Here is a 17,064-nt window from a genome sequence, read left to right as displayed (position 1 = left end):
CTTACAGAGGACTCAGGGGGATGTGGGTTCTAGGCTGGTGGGGTACTGTCTAATAATAAAAGTGCTTTATCAAGGTGCAAGTACTGTAGGAGTAAGTGCTAGGCTTTACAGATAGAGAATAGTCTACTTGGGAATCAAGTAGAGATGAACTTTTTCGTTATAGGATACGCTGGTTAGATCAGCAGTACAGTTCGAGGAAGGTAGTTTTAAGGGAAAACTTGAAGAGTGGAATTTAGGTAGCCCGAATAGTTTAACCTTGTTTAACCGCCGCTGCTCTTGTGTGCAACAGTGGCAACTCACATAAAGCTAGCTTAACGTGCTTTATAGCAGGGGGCTGGAAAAAACAGGAAATGACCCAAAATAGCCAACGAATTACTAGTTGCTGTCTCTAACCACTCCTCTGAGGACAAACAAGCAGCTCAGTACTCCCCACTCCCACTGGTGAGTAAAGAAACTACCTCTGGCCACACAAAAAAATGGAGGAACACAGGAACCAAATACAAAGCCCAGGGATCAGCAAAATCTGATCACTGGAACAACTAGCTAGGAAAGTTTAGGAAAGGAGAAGTATTTTTTTTTTTTTTTTAGTTTTTTTGCAAACAGACAGAAAAAATGCAGTAAATGCTTTGTTTTTTGACTAAATTGCTATCAAAGGCTGGTACACTTGAGTGTATTAACCTGTTTGTTACTTTTAAGCAAAACTTTAGCCAACAAGTGCAATCAACAATTTAAGCACAGAAAAACAGGAAAATCAGGTAAAAAAACAGTAATATAGGCACAAACAGTAGTCGAAAAGCTTGTTTGCTATGCAGCTGTTCCTTATCTGGTGTCTGGGTTAATGGGAATATCTATGCATGCTGTTATACCTAACCCTGGAATGTGTTGATTATTACTAATTCATATATGATGATGAAATCTAAACACTATAGTACGCTTGAGAAGGCCAGTCCCAGCAGACCCACCTGTCCCACCTCAGCTGGCCTTGGCACCAGGCACCAGCATTTCCGGTGCCCAACCCTGGACCTCACTGTCCATTGGTCCTGCACCACCTTCTAGTGGAACCGCCTCAGGGGATTGGGCTCACCCCCCTGGGAGTGGGCGCAGGCAGACAGCTGTCACCCATCGCCAGGTCGGGGTTGTGGTGGGTAGAGCTATAAACAAGCAGTTTGGTGATCTTCTGTGCCAGCTCGAGGGCCACTTGTCGTGATTAGAGAGTCAGCCTAGCTCTGCTGCTCAGCCCCCTAGCACAGCCACCTTTGGGGCTCTGAAGGTGCAGTGGTGACTGCCCATGGGTGGGGACCTCAGTCCCACTGTTACCACTAGGGGGCTTGTGGGCTTCCGATATCCCAACATCTCTCCCCATCAAGAAGTTTACCCCTCACATGTGTCATATACTGCCCCTGTATGCATCTTGTGTGTCTTGTCTGTTAACCTACACAACCTAACTCCCCAAATATACCTACTACCCCTCCACAACATCCCACTCTCACCTGAAAAAAAAAGGGCAATCTGTTCCCACAAAAAAATCTCGCCCCATACATAGTTGTCCATTTCCCACACATGTCCACTGGACACATGTAATCCAGTCCAATTGGCATCACAACTGATTATTGCTGTGCTCACCCCACTCCCAGGGTTTTGAGTGTCAAATCTGCCTCCAAATTCAGTGTATATGCACAGCTGTTGCTATAGAAGAAATGGGCAGCTATGGACCTTACCTACTCCCTTCCTGCACATCCCTAGCTATTTTCCCTACTGTCTTTCCCTTTTCGTGCCCCTTTTTCACCACTTTCCTAACAACCCTTTTTTTTTTTTTAAAGAACTTAGAGTGGGGCTAAGTGGGAGTAAGCACATTTAAGCAGCAGTAAGCAGGTCTAAGGCTGTTTGCACAGGGGTAAGCACTGCCTACACAGATTAAGCAATTTAGAAGCTGAGTATAAGAAACTGTAACCGGAAGTTAGCAGTGCTTACCTCCATGCAAACCCACTTACAACTGCTTTAAAGTGCCTTAATCACTCTGTATCCAATGACCCATGTTCTGCCAAGCAACAAAATGCACAGCCTCTGCAAGGCTCGAACCCATGGCTCTCCACATCATAGACAAAGTGATTTACCACTAAGCCATGCCAGATATACATAAAGCTGATGTTTTCAGAAACATATCATCCAGCCCAGTCATGCAACAGTACAGAGAATGTATACCAACATTTAGATGTATTTGTGTGTGTAAATATATTAATATCTAAACAGATACAACATATCTATATATGTATGTATATATATATATATATATATATATATATATATATATATATATATATACATATACATAGAAATATATATGAACATATACACATGCAAATGCCTACATCGACATATATATATATATATATATATATATATATATATATATATATGTCTACTCCTATATGTCTACATATACACAGCAAGTTACATATATGTACGCAGGTATATATCTATGTAGGTATATACAGACATAGTTATATATATGTAAGCAGATATATATATTTCTATAGGTGTATATGGCCATACATATGTAGATAGCAATGGTAGATTAACAAAAACATATATGTCCACATGCACCATTAATGGGGTTGAGAGGCCCCAAACAATATACATCTAGTACGAATACAATACACTACCACGTGCTGCAGATCCCATAACCAGGACCTGACATGACATGAGCACAAGATGTTAACAGTACTACATCCCACCTGTATGATGTCAGGCTGGTATTGGTAACATATCTTGCAGTACAGTCTACCTCCCATAAGAAATATAAAACGTGGAAGCTATCAACATCCCCAGCATACATATACACAGACACATATGTGCAGATACAGATATATGTGTGTGTGTGTGTGTGTGTGTGTGTGTGTGTGTGTGTGTGTGTGTGTGTGTATATATATATATATATATATATATATATATATATATATATAGATATATAGATATACATGTGACTATACATACACACACAGAGATATGTACATTAAGATACATATGTAGAAGGTGCACACAATATGGAACAGCCACTATGCCTACAGTTAACACCTTTACAACTGGACACTGTATGGGCCACCCATACAAATGACAATCTTTGCCTACAACATATATCCACAGAGAGGTCATAGGAAAAAACACCACACACTGGTTTGCAGAAATGGAAAACCTTTATCTGTGTACCATTACAGTTCTATATGCCATGTCATATAGCTGTTCAGACACTGACATCCATATAAACATAGTAATGCAACTGTGAAACAGTTATACTAATACAGTAGTGTGGAAAGGTTCACAACTGTTGCTGTCCAGGCCAAGCCTTTCAAATTGCACAATAGTAAAGACAGACTGGGCCACAGAATACCAAACAATCAGCAGTAAGTAATGCATGTATATAGTTCAGCAGCCCTATCTACACCCTGTACAAAACACTAGGTGGTAAAGATGTCAGTTGACCAAATGGGATGTAACTGTTACATAACAAGGCATAACTGACACCATCACAAGCATACTGACAAACAGAACAGTCTGTATGGCAGGGGGCAGTAGGCCTGCATTAACCCAGTTTATGTAAGTAATGTAAATATAGGTGAAGTATACGGTACTGTACATCCAGATACCTTAAGGCAGCTCACCCCTGATACCCCCATATTTTCTAATAGCCTGGGTCATTTATGGTGCATCCCCCCCATCGTCAATAATACAGGGCCATATACCACTGTTACATACACAGGTCTCTGGAGTGCATAAGGGCGCACATGTATTGTGTAGGTGAAGCCCACACATATATGGCCCCAGCCCCACTGTATGTGTTGGGGATACAACAGCAGTGGACTGATAGCAGCAATGACAGTGTGATATACTCACAGCCCACTACAGAACAACCCTTGACAGTTTGTTATATGTGCAAAGCTTGGTATGTAGGTGGTGAACAGAGGCTTGAACACAGGCCCATATTTGGAAAACTGTTATTATACACTAAGCAAGTCACTGGTGTTACAGGATAGTCTGCAACATACCCTTGGTCAGGGAATTGAGGTTAGAAACATAAATGGATGTAGCCATGTACTAATAGCACTCAACACACACACTGCAAGTGAAATATCTGACACAGGACCTGTGTGGTGGACAGACAAAACATGACAGGCACATCTGTGGCCACCAAGAGGATAGGCCCACATTTGAGAGCTATACAGACAGACTGCATTCCAAGGTAAACTAGTATGTATACACAAACCCCGTAACACCAGTACTATACAACGCATAGCACAACTCTACTCATACTCTGCCTGTAGTTCTGGAACCTCCTACAAATATGTAGCTGGCCTGAGTGTGCCGGTTCTCCTGTAAGAGGTATTGCTACCTGCTGTCTGTAACACTGATGCCCAAACACAGGAAGGATGTCCATCACACAGGAAAGGTAAAGGGATTACGTCCACATAATGTAGGGATTTATAGTAGGTGGTTGCCATGACAGGGGTAATTGGAAGTACTACACAACAAGCTGCATGCAGTTAGCAATTGTAGGACACTGATTGGTGCAGATGCCATCACCTGATCAAGTGCATCACCTACTAAAGACAGGCTGTAATCTACTCAAAGCAGCTCAATGCATTCATGAGAGAGAGAGAGAGAGAGAGAGAGAAGGAGAGAGAGAGAGAGAGAGAGATAGTGGAAAAAAAAAGAACTAAAGCTCATAAAACTAACAGCTGATGATGCAGGCATTTAGCCAGGTGCCATTCATAAAAACATCATTCCCACAACAGGTATGTGAAGTATATGTAGATGTATTAGTATGTAGTACCTGGTCCATCATAATGGGATAGATGATGTGGAATGAGTTATATGTGCCATCAGGTGTTGTTGTGATGATGTTCAACTGAACAACTGCTATGGACAATAGTGTCTGTCCTTGTGGGTTGTGGGCCATAGCTGTTAACTGTGCGTGTCAGCACTGACAGACAAGATGTAAGCCATCATAGTGTGTGAGTTGTGTAATGGGAAGTATGTATATTATGTGACCAATAGCTGGTTGTGGAAGTAATGTCATTATGATGGACATGTGGGATCCACGGCCCACCACTGGCAGGATACTCAAGTGAATCTGTAATGTAGCATGCCGGAATGCCATAGATGTGTAATAGGGTTACCTGCAATCAAGTCTCACATATACCACACTAATGTCAGGCCATGTCCATATGTGGCACCTGCCTGTGTTGTAGCAAGGCAACAGTGCAGCTGTACAGGAAGGTGTTGTGACATTGTGGAGCTGATGTCTGAATGTACCCCACATATAGGTATGCATATATGTACATATGTCACATATATAGTATATAAGGATATATATGTATATCAGCATGTATGTCCAGAAATATACATATGCCCATGTGTAGACATATACTTGTGCACATATATATGACATCACATATATCTACATATATATAGATATATACCTATATGCACATCTACATATGTACAAACACACACACAAACATATATGTATGTAAAGACATGTCCCCTATATCACTACCACAGTGATGTGTGCTATGTGTGAGGCAGCAGCACACATAGCAATACAGACAGATATCTACAGCTGGCAGTGTGTGCACCATGGGCAAGTATGTCACATGTTAGTCCCTTTTAGGCACCACATTGCACCGGTCTGTAAAGTATGCAATGGGAATATGGGGAAATATGGCAGGTATACATGTGGAGGTGGTCAGGATTGGTAGATATAGAGGACAGTCTATAGGGGTGGTGTGTGTGATCTGTGAGGGGGATGCCCCATGGTCCCCAGTATAGGCACAATGGGAACAAGCTTCCTACCCACTGCCACTCACAACAGCAGTCCACATCCTGAAGGTGCCTGGTCTTGAGGCTGAGCAGGAGGAGCATGTGTGCCCTGTGGATGCGTACTGGGTGCCTCAGACTGATGTAGCACATCCCTCATGTGTCTGTGAAGCCCGTCATGGAATGGACCCTAGACCTGAGCTCAGGGGACAGGAACATGTTTGTGTGTGTCCTCAGGGTGGCGGGGGGCAACATCCCCTGGGTGGTTCCACCTGATGGTATTGCTGTAACAGTACATGAGGAGGCCCCAGGTTGGGACACACATGTGATGTGGCCAGGTATCATGGGCAGATGGGTGTGGAGAGATGGATCAGCTGGCCAATAGAGCATATACATGTTATTGTGTCATTGTTATAGAACATTTGCTGGTAGTAATAGTCTACACAATCCTGGTACATGTCCAACAGCATGCATAGATATCATCAATAACACAGACTGTCAGATGTGCAGCAATCTCAGAGCAGCCATACCACAGGCATAAATGTAACCATAGTGGCCCTGACTATGGCATGCAGGTAAATAGTCTGTAACAGGCCAGCAATGATAGTGTCCACACAGGGGTACAAAATCTGTCCAAACGGTAGTTAAGCTGTAGCCATACCTAATGAGTTGTGTGGACAGTCTGTTGAAGCTAATATGGTGGGGGGTGACACAGATGTGTATTACGAGCTATGGTAGCCTTGCCGTATGAGTCGCTCAGACTTGTTTCCATCTTTTTGTCTTTACGCCAAGATGGCACATGCATGGTTGCCCACCTTTTTCAATGCTGAGAATGACATGGTGATAGCACACATAATCCAGCACAATCTGCTGCTGTTTGGCAGGCATGCACATGAGCAGCAGGAGTGGACCGCTCTGTGGAACGACCTAGTCCACAGGGTCAATGATGTCAGACTGCACAACCACAGTTATGAGCAGGTCCTGCATCATTGTACTGACCTGCTTCACAATGCCCATTGGAGTGCTGCTGCAGTCTGAGGGGATCACCTCACCACAGGGGGGCCATGCCATTCATCCCCCCTGACACGTGGAGGAGCTCCTGGCCAGCCTTGTGGCACCTGCCCATCTGGACCACCAACCACTGGACCCCTTCACTGAGGTGGGTGTCACCCACACACCAGCCGAGGAGCATGCAGGTAAGGACACAGGACACATCAGTACACCACTGTTGTGTAAACATCCGCATTGGTACAGGTAGCTCATACATATCTGACATGTCATAGATATATTGTGTTGCTGCATTGTAGTGATAAACAGATGTCCAGATGTGGTAGTATTGTGGGAATTTACCGTTGATAGATGGTAGTACTGCACCCAGCCTGTAGCAGTGCCACAGGTGTGGCCACTGACATTTAATATCTCACCCTCTTATGTAGGTCCCTCCGGGATAACAACAAGGCAGCAGCCTGTAGCTGGTGAGTATGTTTTTTGTAGATGCATGCCAACACACTGGGCATGTAACGGTGATGGTATATTCCATGTACACCTCTAACACACCTACCCTGAATGCATGCTGTACATGTGCATGTATTGTTGCTGTGAAATGCACGGTCTCACAGGGGCAACCATGATGGGGTATTGGAAGGGTATGTCACACACCTGCATGATAACTAACATCCTGTCATTGCGGAATGTGTCCACAAGGAGTAACATACTGTTGATAGACATGGCCTATGATATTGACATGCACTAAACAACACCTATATACAGTGCAACACCAGTGTATATACCTGTAGGACAATGCCAACTGCTGCAGAGATACACTATGGAATAAGTCAATACAGTAGTCCACATTATCAGCTGGGTCTAGGCTGCAACATGTGGTGTTCAGTGTATGGGACACTGCAAAGTGACACAAATGTGTAGGGCTTACCTGTCATGCATCTGCATATAAGCTGAGGGGGGGGGGTCTCAACATGACACACCAGTGCACTACAGCAGGGATCCTAAGGATATTAGAATTGGTTCTATCTGCACATAGTCAGGTTCAGGACCTGTGGCAGCCATACCCTACCCACACAGCAGTAGTGACTGCATTGTGTGAACACCATGGGATGTGCACATGAGTAGACCTTGCATTCATGGAGAATATGGGGAAATCTGTATGGCAGACTGAACATACACTGGCAAATGCAGATGGCCCACGCAGGTATACCCCTGCCATGAGCAGTGACTGCTGTAGTACACACAACAAGAGGAGTGATAAACCATCATAAGGGTGTGCACACATATGCCCACATGGTGTGTATCCATTGCGGTCATCAGCCACACACCTTACACAATCTGTAGACACTGCATGTGAAAGTACAGGACATATGTCACATACCGGGCTTGTGTACTGCTAAGATATGCAGTGATGTGGTCCAATGACAGATCAAGGACATGTATGTAAAATCAATAAAGGCATGTACACCCCCCATAGCCACGGTATGCTCTGATGGTTGTCACTGTAAGAGTATTGCAGTGGTCATACATGGTCTGTTGATGTTAACAGCTGTAAATAAAGCATCAGGCATTCACCAATGACAACAGTCCACATATCATCCCAGGTATGTGTTGCTGAAAAATATAGGGGCTGTGAGAAGTAAAGCTGACATAACTGACACAGTACTACACATTCCACAATGGGTTGTACACCTGTGAGTTCTGGTGCACAGTACATGGCAGGGTGCAGAACAGGTACACAGCAATACTGTGTACATGAGTGCAGTGGTATCCAGGAGAAGGGGCATCCTCTAGTGATACAGCACATGCAACACACACATGTATACTACTGCTAGCATGGATTGACTATAGCTGAACTGCATGCTGTTCTGTACCATATGTTCTGCATGTTGGCAGATGAGTAATAGGAGGACTGTGTGTACTATCATTGTGCAACCTCACCTGTATGTGTGTGCATGCATCCCAGTGGTTAATTAGTTTGCCTGCAGGGTCACCCTGGTGAAGTGGAGGGAGGTAGATGCAAGTATGATGCGTGTGCTCATGTGTGTGTTTGTGTGGGTGGTATGCACATGTGTCATTGTGGGGTGTTCATACGGCTGTACCCTCCTTTGGGACCTTGCAGTACATGGACATGGACTGCCACATTACACACCAGGAATACTTGTCATGTGTGTAGTCACAGGACAGCAAATATTATAATATGGTCTGTAGTGTGGAACATGCATCCAGGGGGAAGGTAGACTCCAGGTACACACTTAATATCATAGTCAGCAGAGAGGTCACCTACAACCCACTTATGCAGCTCTACAGATGCATTGGGGAAGTAATAGTCAACACCAGGGAGTGTATCCAAATATTGTAGGTGTTACATAATGGGCTGATGGAGCAACATATCTGGCATATACTGAGCATTACATACACATGACACACCAGTGGGAGGTATTATGGATAGAACATACTAGCCCACACATATAGGGGCCATGCACATAATTTCCGGCCATACAGAGGGTGCATACTGAATGATAGCAGTGAAGCCATGTAAATCCATCACACACAGGTCAAGCAGGCAAAGTAGCAACAGGCCTTGCGTTGTGGCTGCTTGTGTGGGTATTTAGAGGACTGTGATTTTAATGAGTAGTATCAATGTGTGTATGTTAACAACTGCGATGCAGGATGGGGTAACACATGGACATATACATGGGACTGTCTGTAAAGCCATGGACAAGTAGGTATTACGGAGGTGTGTGTGTGTGTGTGTGTGTGTGTGTGTGTGTGTGTGTGTGTGTGTGTGTGTGTGTGTGTGTGTGTGTGTGTGTTCTGTTAGGCAATGCTGTACAGGTTTTAAAGTGCATTTATTGTTTTCCCCCACAAGTGGCGAGGTGGGTAAGAGTCTCTCCTGCATGCTGATGTAGGTGTCCATACAGACACTGATGATGATGATGATGATAATGTTGAGGCACAGGTAGGGTTGTTAGGGGCCAACACTGCGCCAACATTTGACATCCGCCTTTTAGCCACCCCACCTCAGCACACAGTTTCAATGCCTATACCCACCCCATCACCAGTGGCCATAGCAGAGGGACAGCTGGTGCTCAGTGGCAATGCACAGGAAAATGTGGTAACCATGCATACAGTGTCCGTTCTCAGTTGGCATAACCAGATATCTGGCAGGCTGACACATAGGCAGATGTCCCAGGGAGCTCGTGGTAGGGTCACTACACATCATGCCCCTGGCAGAGGCAACATAGCTGCTACCAGCAGAAGCATGTTTCAGGCTGTAATGGTGGTGCAGGCACGTATTGAGCATTACACCAGTCAGGGCTCAGGCTGCAGAGAGCTGCTGTTGCATCTGTAAGCGACACCCTCCATGAACTGTCAAGTGCCATCTGTGCTTATACCGAGCACACGGATAGATGGAATGATGAGATGATGGCCCTCATCGGCTATGGTGTATCCATGCTTCAACATGTAGGGAGTAGAGTGTGAGGCATATTTTGCTGGTAGTGTAGCCATCCAGCAATGATGCCTTATAGCTGTTAGTAACACTGATTGGTTGTGGTCTCTATAATGTTATCCAATTGTGTTGTAGGTGTACATGTGTCAGCACTAGGATGCCTTGTGCATATGATGATACCTGTGCCCCATCCCTGTCATTCATACCATCAATGCAGGGACAGGTTGATATGGTACTGATGCACATGGTGACTGTACAACAGTGTATCACAGTCCTGCAGTGTAACATGTTGTAGGGAGTAGAGTGTGAGGCATATTTTGCAGGTAGTGTAGCCATCCAGCAATGATGCATTATAGCTGTCAGTAACACTGGTTAATCACAGTCCCTATAATGTTATCCATGTGTGTTGTAGGTGTACATGTGTCAGCACGAGGATGGTCTGCAGTCATTTTGCACAATGGGGTATGTCACTGTGCTGGCACCATGGCTGTGACATATCTGGGGTAGAGTCAAACACATTTCACAGGTTACTATACCAGTTATTGCCTGTGCCACATGGAAAGGGGGCCCGCTGAGCCATGTATACCCTGCAACCTGATGCAGACCCATCCACATACATGCACACTGTTACTTGCCAACACTGGGACTAGACCCCTACCTAGCTATGTTGTGATACTGATGTGTGTGACTTACAATGCATACACTGCACAGCATTTAGGGTGAGGTGTGTCCCAGATTACATGGTACATGCAGAACATCCCCTGGCATGTACAGTATGCTAATGGGGATGTAATGTGTGTATTTGGATGATACGTAGTGTGGCATATCATCATATACACATTTACAGACACATAACAGCCAGACACACATCTGAGATACCAGGGCCTATCACTGCTAACTACCTTGACCATGTCTCCAGTGTGTTACAAGTAGGCTGCACACATCACATGCATAACTGGCTTGGATTGTGATAACAGTTACCTGTATGATTGATGGTAACAGTGGTAACTATGACGTTGTACATGGGACATATACCTGGTGTACCTTGGTGTAATAACAGTGTAAACAGCACCGACATCCCCCACTGGATATTGTACTCCCTGAAACCCATGATGACACTCTGCCATACCCACCTTCACACATTGGCCACGACTACAATACTACCCATAGTATACCCCAACATTGGCAGTACAAGGGATATGCATCTCATACACATGCCACATGCACAGTAGGGCATCAGTCAAGTGTAAGTTGCCTGTATATATCCCAGCTGGATACCTGCCATCTGCACACCTGTACAGGGACTGACAGTCATCAGCTTGGCAGGTAGCTATGCAGTAACATGAGTACATTGACAGACCAGTAAGGGGTATATACTGTGAGACAGCTCACACACCACTGATACAACAGAGAGGTGTTGGTGTCCAGCCATGATCGCAGGTGTGCCTGTTGTCAGTACTAAATTAAGCACTCTGCTCTTGCCTGGGTTAGCACTGTCAACAGTAGTACTGCCATGATACACTACATGACAGTGTGACAGCAAGTACCCTGGGTTACCACACTTGTATGTCACACATTCATATGGATAACCATGCTGTACAGGCCTCATATATGTCTGTGTCCCACACATGACACTCACACCCCTTGCTAGTGTAATGACAGCACATAGGTGCATGTATTGTACATGGCATTACATACACTTATTACAGGTTATCAGGCTGGGTTGTGTGTCCTGGCTACCAGGGCTAAGCTATGCTTAGCAAGTATCAACATTGCTGCAGCTAAGCTGATTTGCACATTGGTAAGCACTCCCTACACTGTGCAAGTGCCTGTACATTTACCCATAGCTAAGCACCACTTAGCTTCATGCAAACCCACACAAACCCGCTTACAGCTGCTCAAAACTGCCTTAACCACTATGTATCTGACAGTCCTTGTTCTTCCCAGCAACAAAGTGAACAGCCCTTGCAGGTCTTGAGCCCAGGACCCTTTACACTGAAGTCACAACACTTAACCACTATGCCGTGACCACTGTGGTGACAGTTGTTGTTTTACCAATATAGCTGTCGACACACATGTTGAGTCATATTGTACAGTTGGATTTAGTTCCTAATTTGTGCAGTCCTTGTTATTAATATGACTGTTGCATCACATATGTTGTTTTATCATTATGTGCACATAGCAGATACATATGGTGAGATACATGTGGGAGGGTATACTCAACCGTGATGTTTACTCATGACAGGAACATGGTTGCATACATATCATAGGTGTATATATGTCTACATGTACATACACATGTATACTCATACATATGTCTGTATGCATATCTGTATAGTGCTACATATATATGACCATGTGTACAGCTCTTCGTATGTACATATGTATACATATATATACATATATGTATATATACATATGTGTATATATAGGTTTACGTATATGTATATATAGATATATGTGTATATAGCTATATATGTATGGACATCCTATGTGTACAGATATGCCTAGTTATGTTGGTATATCTATACAGATATCTATTACCATATGTGCATACATATCTATTCTGATATACCTACTACTGTCAATGTATCTGCAGAGATCCATACGTATATGTGCATATGTATCACTATCTATATATGTGTAGATATACATCGCTCTGTATATGTATATATCTGGTTGTGTATATGTATATCTATGCACATACACATACCCATCTATATATGTCGATATGTATGTGTGTAATTATATATATAGATATCTGGGTAATTATATGTACATATATTTTCAGCATATGTCCTGGACATGGAGTGTAGCCCAACCCCAGCCCCTATATTCCCAACATCATAGTGCAAGGGGATGTCAGGTCTGTATAGCAGGTTTATTAGCAGACTATTGCTACTATAATTGGGATTGTCTTCACAGACATGGTGTGTGTGGGAGGTCACATCTGCTTTTCACATGTGTGCCACTGGCTACTGACAGACATCCTAAGGACATCATAGTGCAGACCTGCTGCTAGCAAGTAATGCCCCTGTGGACTGCAGCAGAGATATTGGCCAATATATGTGGACATTCTAACACACTCTGTACAGTCCAGCGGTATACACACAACCCTTAGTACAATATATGTGGACCATGCCTTAAAATATGGATGTTAACAGCCATGTAGATGGGTATAACACATAATGACTGGTATACATTTGCCAACATAGGTTATGCATTCACACACCCCTGTCTGTCCTGACACATAATAACTGCTGGTACAGGGGTGCCATGGCCATATACTACCCACTAGATATTGACATACATCTCTACAGCATCCCATCGCTCTGTCTGACATACATGACTGTTAAGGGAGGCTCATCAGCAGTACATCTGGCAAGTATCTGGACATAACATCTCACTAGGTAAGTACACTAAGCTGATAGGCATGTAACGATGCACTGTTCAGGCTACAGGCAGACTGGCTTAATATTGGCCTACATCTCTTATGGGGGAATGCACATGTACCTGCATATATAGCAGGATCTACAGGCATGTCACAGCACAGGGTAAGATACACCTGTGTGAAAGTGCATAACAACAACCATTGTGAACACAGCCACATATGTTAAGCTAGCATAATATTACAGTATATTGACTATCTGTTCTACATCATCCTCATATGTGCCACTCACAGATTAACCCTACATATACTGGGCTGCTACACAGTTTGGTCTAATGTCAGTCTGTGGTATTGTACATGTGTGTGTATGGCTCAATAAACATGTAAGCTAATACGGTAACATACTGTGGAGCAGCATGTAACATCAGATAGGATGGGACCTAGAACAATGACATCTACCACAGTCTGTACACAGGCCAAAGTACATATTAATAATACACACACTGTTGCCATTCAGCATAAGTACACAGACCTCAGTACTGTTCAAACAACCACAGAATGTCCAGGTTATGTCATCAAATATAACCCCTACTGTACATAACATTTGTAGCAGTCTGATATCTCACTGGCTTGTTATCAGATATGATGACACTAATTATGGTGTACAGCACATATGCACCTCTTAATGCATGACATATGTACAAAGGTTGACAGAGTTGTGGCTGGAAGCACATACACAGGGCCAATATTGACATGTTGCTGTAATAACCTCATACATTTACTGTTGTAACAGGGTTTGCTGCAACATATGTCCTATGAGGGATATGAAGTTAGTAACTGCCACGGCTTTCACCATCTACAGACTGCAATCCTCACTCTACCTTCTGCAGTTCACAGATAGATGCTCTGTGGGTAACACATGACACCAAAGGCACAACACACTGCCCAGTCTGCAGATGACCCTACAGATGGGGATTCCTCATAAACATAGAACTGATATGGCAGGTATTAAGCATGTAGGACAGCCATATACACACACACTGTTTAACCAACATTACTCCAAATGCAATATAGCAGCACTTACAGTCTGTAGTCAGGTCAGGCACATCCCCCTCCTGTGTGTTGCCCTGTTTCCACAGTGTATGTTGTTAGAGATAAACCAAAAATCCATCTGAGTTGCTGCTTGCCAAACAACAGATCTAGTTCCTGCTCACAGTGAATGAAAAGGGCCAACACCAACAAGATGTTCCTAGATATTGGAGTGTGTTTCCATGCAATTGGCTATGGGAATGTTACCACAGCTGTTCCATATGCAATCAGCTAGGGGGGAGGGCTGCAATTTGTGCAGAGGCCATCAACTGATCATGAGCATCACTTAAAATACACATGTTGCTTCCTAAGCAAAGCAGGTGCAGGTCTCCACATCCACCAGAGAGGGAGTGAGAGAGGCAGACAGAGGCAAAGACAAGTCAGGGAGGGGTGGGAGAGTAAAACTTAAGCATGTTTGTGTCACACACCTACCAGCACAGGGTATCAAACTCCTGATGACTATGTAGTGCTAACACATTTATATGCAGTTATTGGATGCACCACATAGGTTACATGTTGTAGAGCCCTCAGAACGTATATGTGATGGTGAGTGACATCTGCAACAGGGATATGGTAGCTATACGGTAGGTGTAGTACACGTGCTTGTCCATGTGAACAGGTGCCGGTGTCAACACAGCCACATTCTCACAGGGACGCACACACATTGAAACACGTGGCAGGCCCAGGAATACAACCCATCACTGTGCAGGTATCACATGCACCACAGAGGTCATACAGAGGTTATATGGGCAAAGGGTATGAGGAGGGGTCTGACAGACAGCATGCTGCAGTATGCCAATGGAGGTTGTAGTGAGTGTGAATGTGAACAAACGCATCATACAATACACACACACACACACACACACACACACACACACACACACACACACACACACACACACACAAACACACACACACACACACGGTGCCAGCACTGACATGCATGGGTGCATTGATTCACAGGTGTGTAGTGGTGAACTGTGCCAATGGCTATACAAGGCTAGGTGATAGGTACACCTTGGCATCAGGAAACATGACAATGGTCTGCATTGTGGCTCAGGGGTGTAGATTCAGGAATTGCCACACAGGTGTGTATTGTATTCACTATCCAGTCACCTGGGTGACTAATGTGTCTGGGCAATGCTGTACATTGCTTGCCATGTATGTGTTCCTTGTTCCATGACATGGACGGTGTCTGTGATGTGCACACCTCCCACATGCATGTACAGTGACATGTGGAACTGTACCTGAGGTGTCTGGCCCTTGTTGAGTACACAGATTATCATCAGATGTGCCAGTCCTGACCTCATGTTGCAGAAACTGGTAATGGACAGTAGCTTTACTCTGCACCTACATTGATAGCATGCTAATGGCATTCCCTGGTGTTAGTGGCATCTGTCCATACAGGGCATGTTTTCAGGCATGGTATGTCCTTTGTGGGTTACATTTGATGGCACCACAGGTGTTGCAGGTGTCCAGTGGGGAACATGGGGAGGGTGCCTTGTCTGCATGTATGTGCCTATTGGACAGATGAACAGGGTGTCATGCCCTCTGTTGGCCACTGCAATCACTCCATAGTTACTATCAGTGGGCAATATGCAGTGTACTACCAACATAGCAGCTGTTGCCTAGGCAAGTGTGTGTGTATGACGCATGGGTTGAGAGTGCTGTCTGGCTAATACTAGGGTTGCTAACTTTGTTTGTCTGGTCTTGATGTCACATGTATGGGTATGGATCGGCACCCCAGCCTCTTGGCTATTTCACATCTGTTATCCCTGTACAGTGGAGATTGTGATATATACTAGGGCCACCATATAAGAAATTTGCAAAACCTGCTCCACATTGGGCCCAGTTGTTACACACTCACAACCACCTCCACACAGGATATGAGTTACAAACACAGACACACACACACACACACACACACACACACACACACACACACACACACACACACACACACACACTTGCCATGTCTGGGATTAGAACACCTACATAACTAATTAATCATACTACAGCAGTACACAATTATAGGATGCACCACTACGGAGATTACTGGGCTACAACCTCCCCAGGTTTCTAGGCGGATGACATCAGCAGCCTTACCAAAGTTGAGCATTTCAATTGTATGGAATTTGACTATCCTAAAAAGCATCGCTCTTTACACAGAGACAGACAGACAGACACACACACACACACACACACACACACACACACACACACACACACACACACACACACGCAGTTGCCAAGGTTGGGATTAGAATTCCTCCCTAACTATTTTATCACACTACAGCAGTACGCAGTTATGGCA

Source organism: Protopterus annectens, chromosome 3.part0, assembly GCF_019279795.1.
Source record: "Protopterus annectens isolate FY-2018-M chromosome 3.part0, PAN1.0, whole genome shotgun sequence".
In the NCBI taxonomy this organism is placed as follows: Eukaryota; Metazoa; Chordata; order Ceratodontiformes; family Protopteridae; genus Protopterus; species Protopterus annectens.
The sequence above is the reverse complement of the archived record's forward strand: the minus strand, read 5'-3'. Positions refer to the sequence as shown.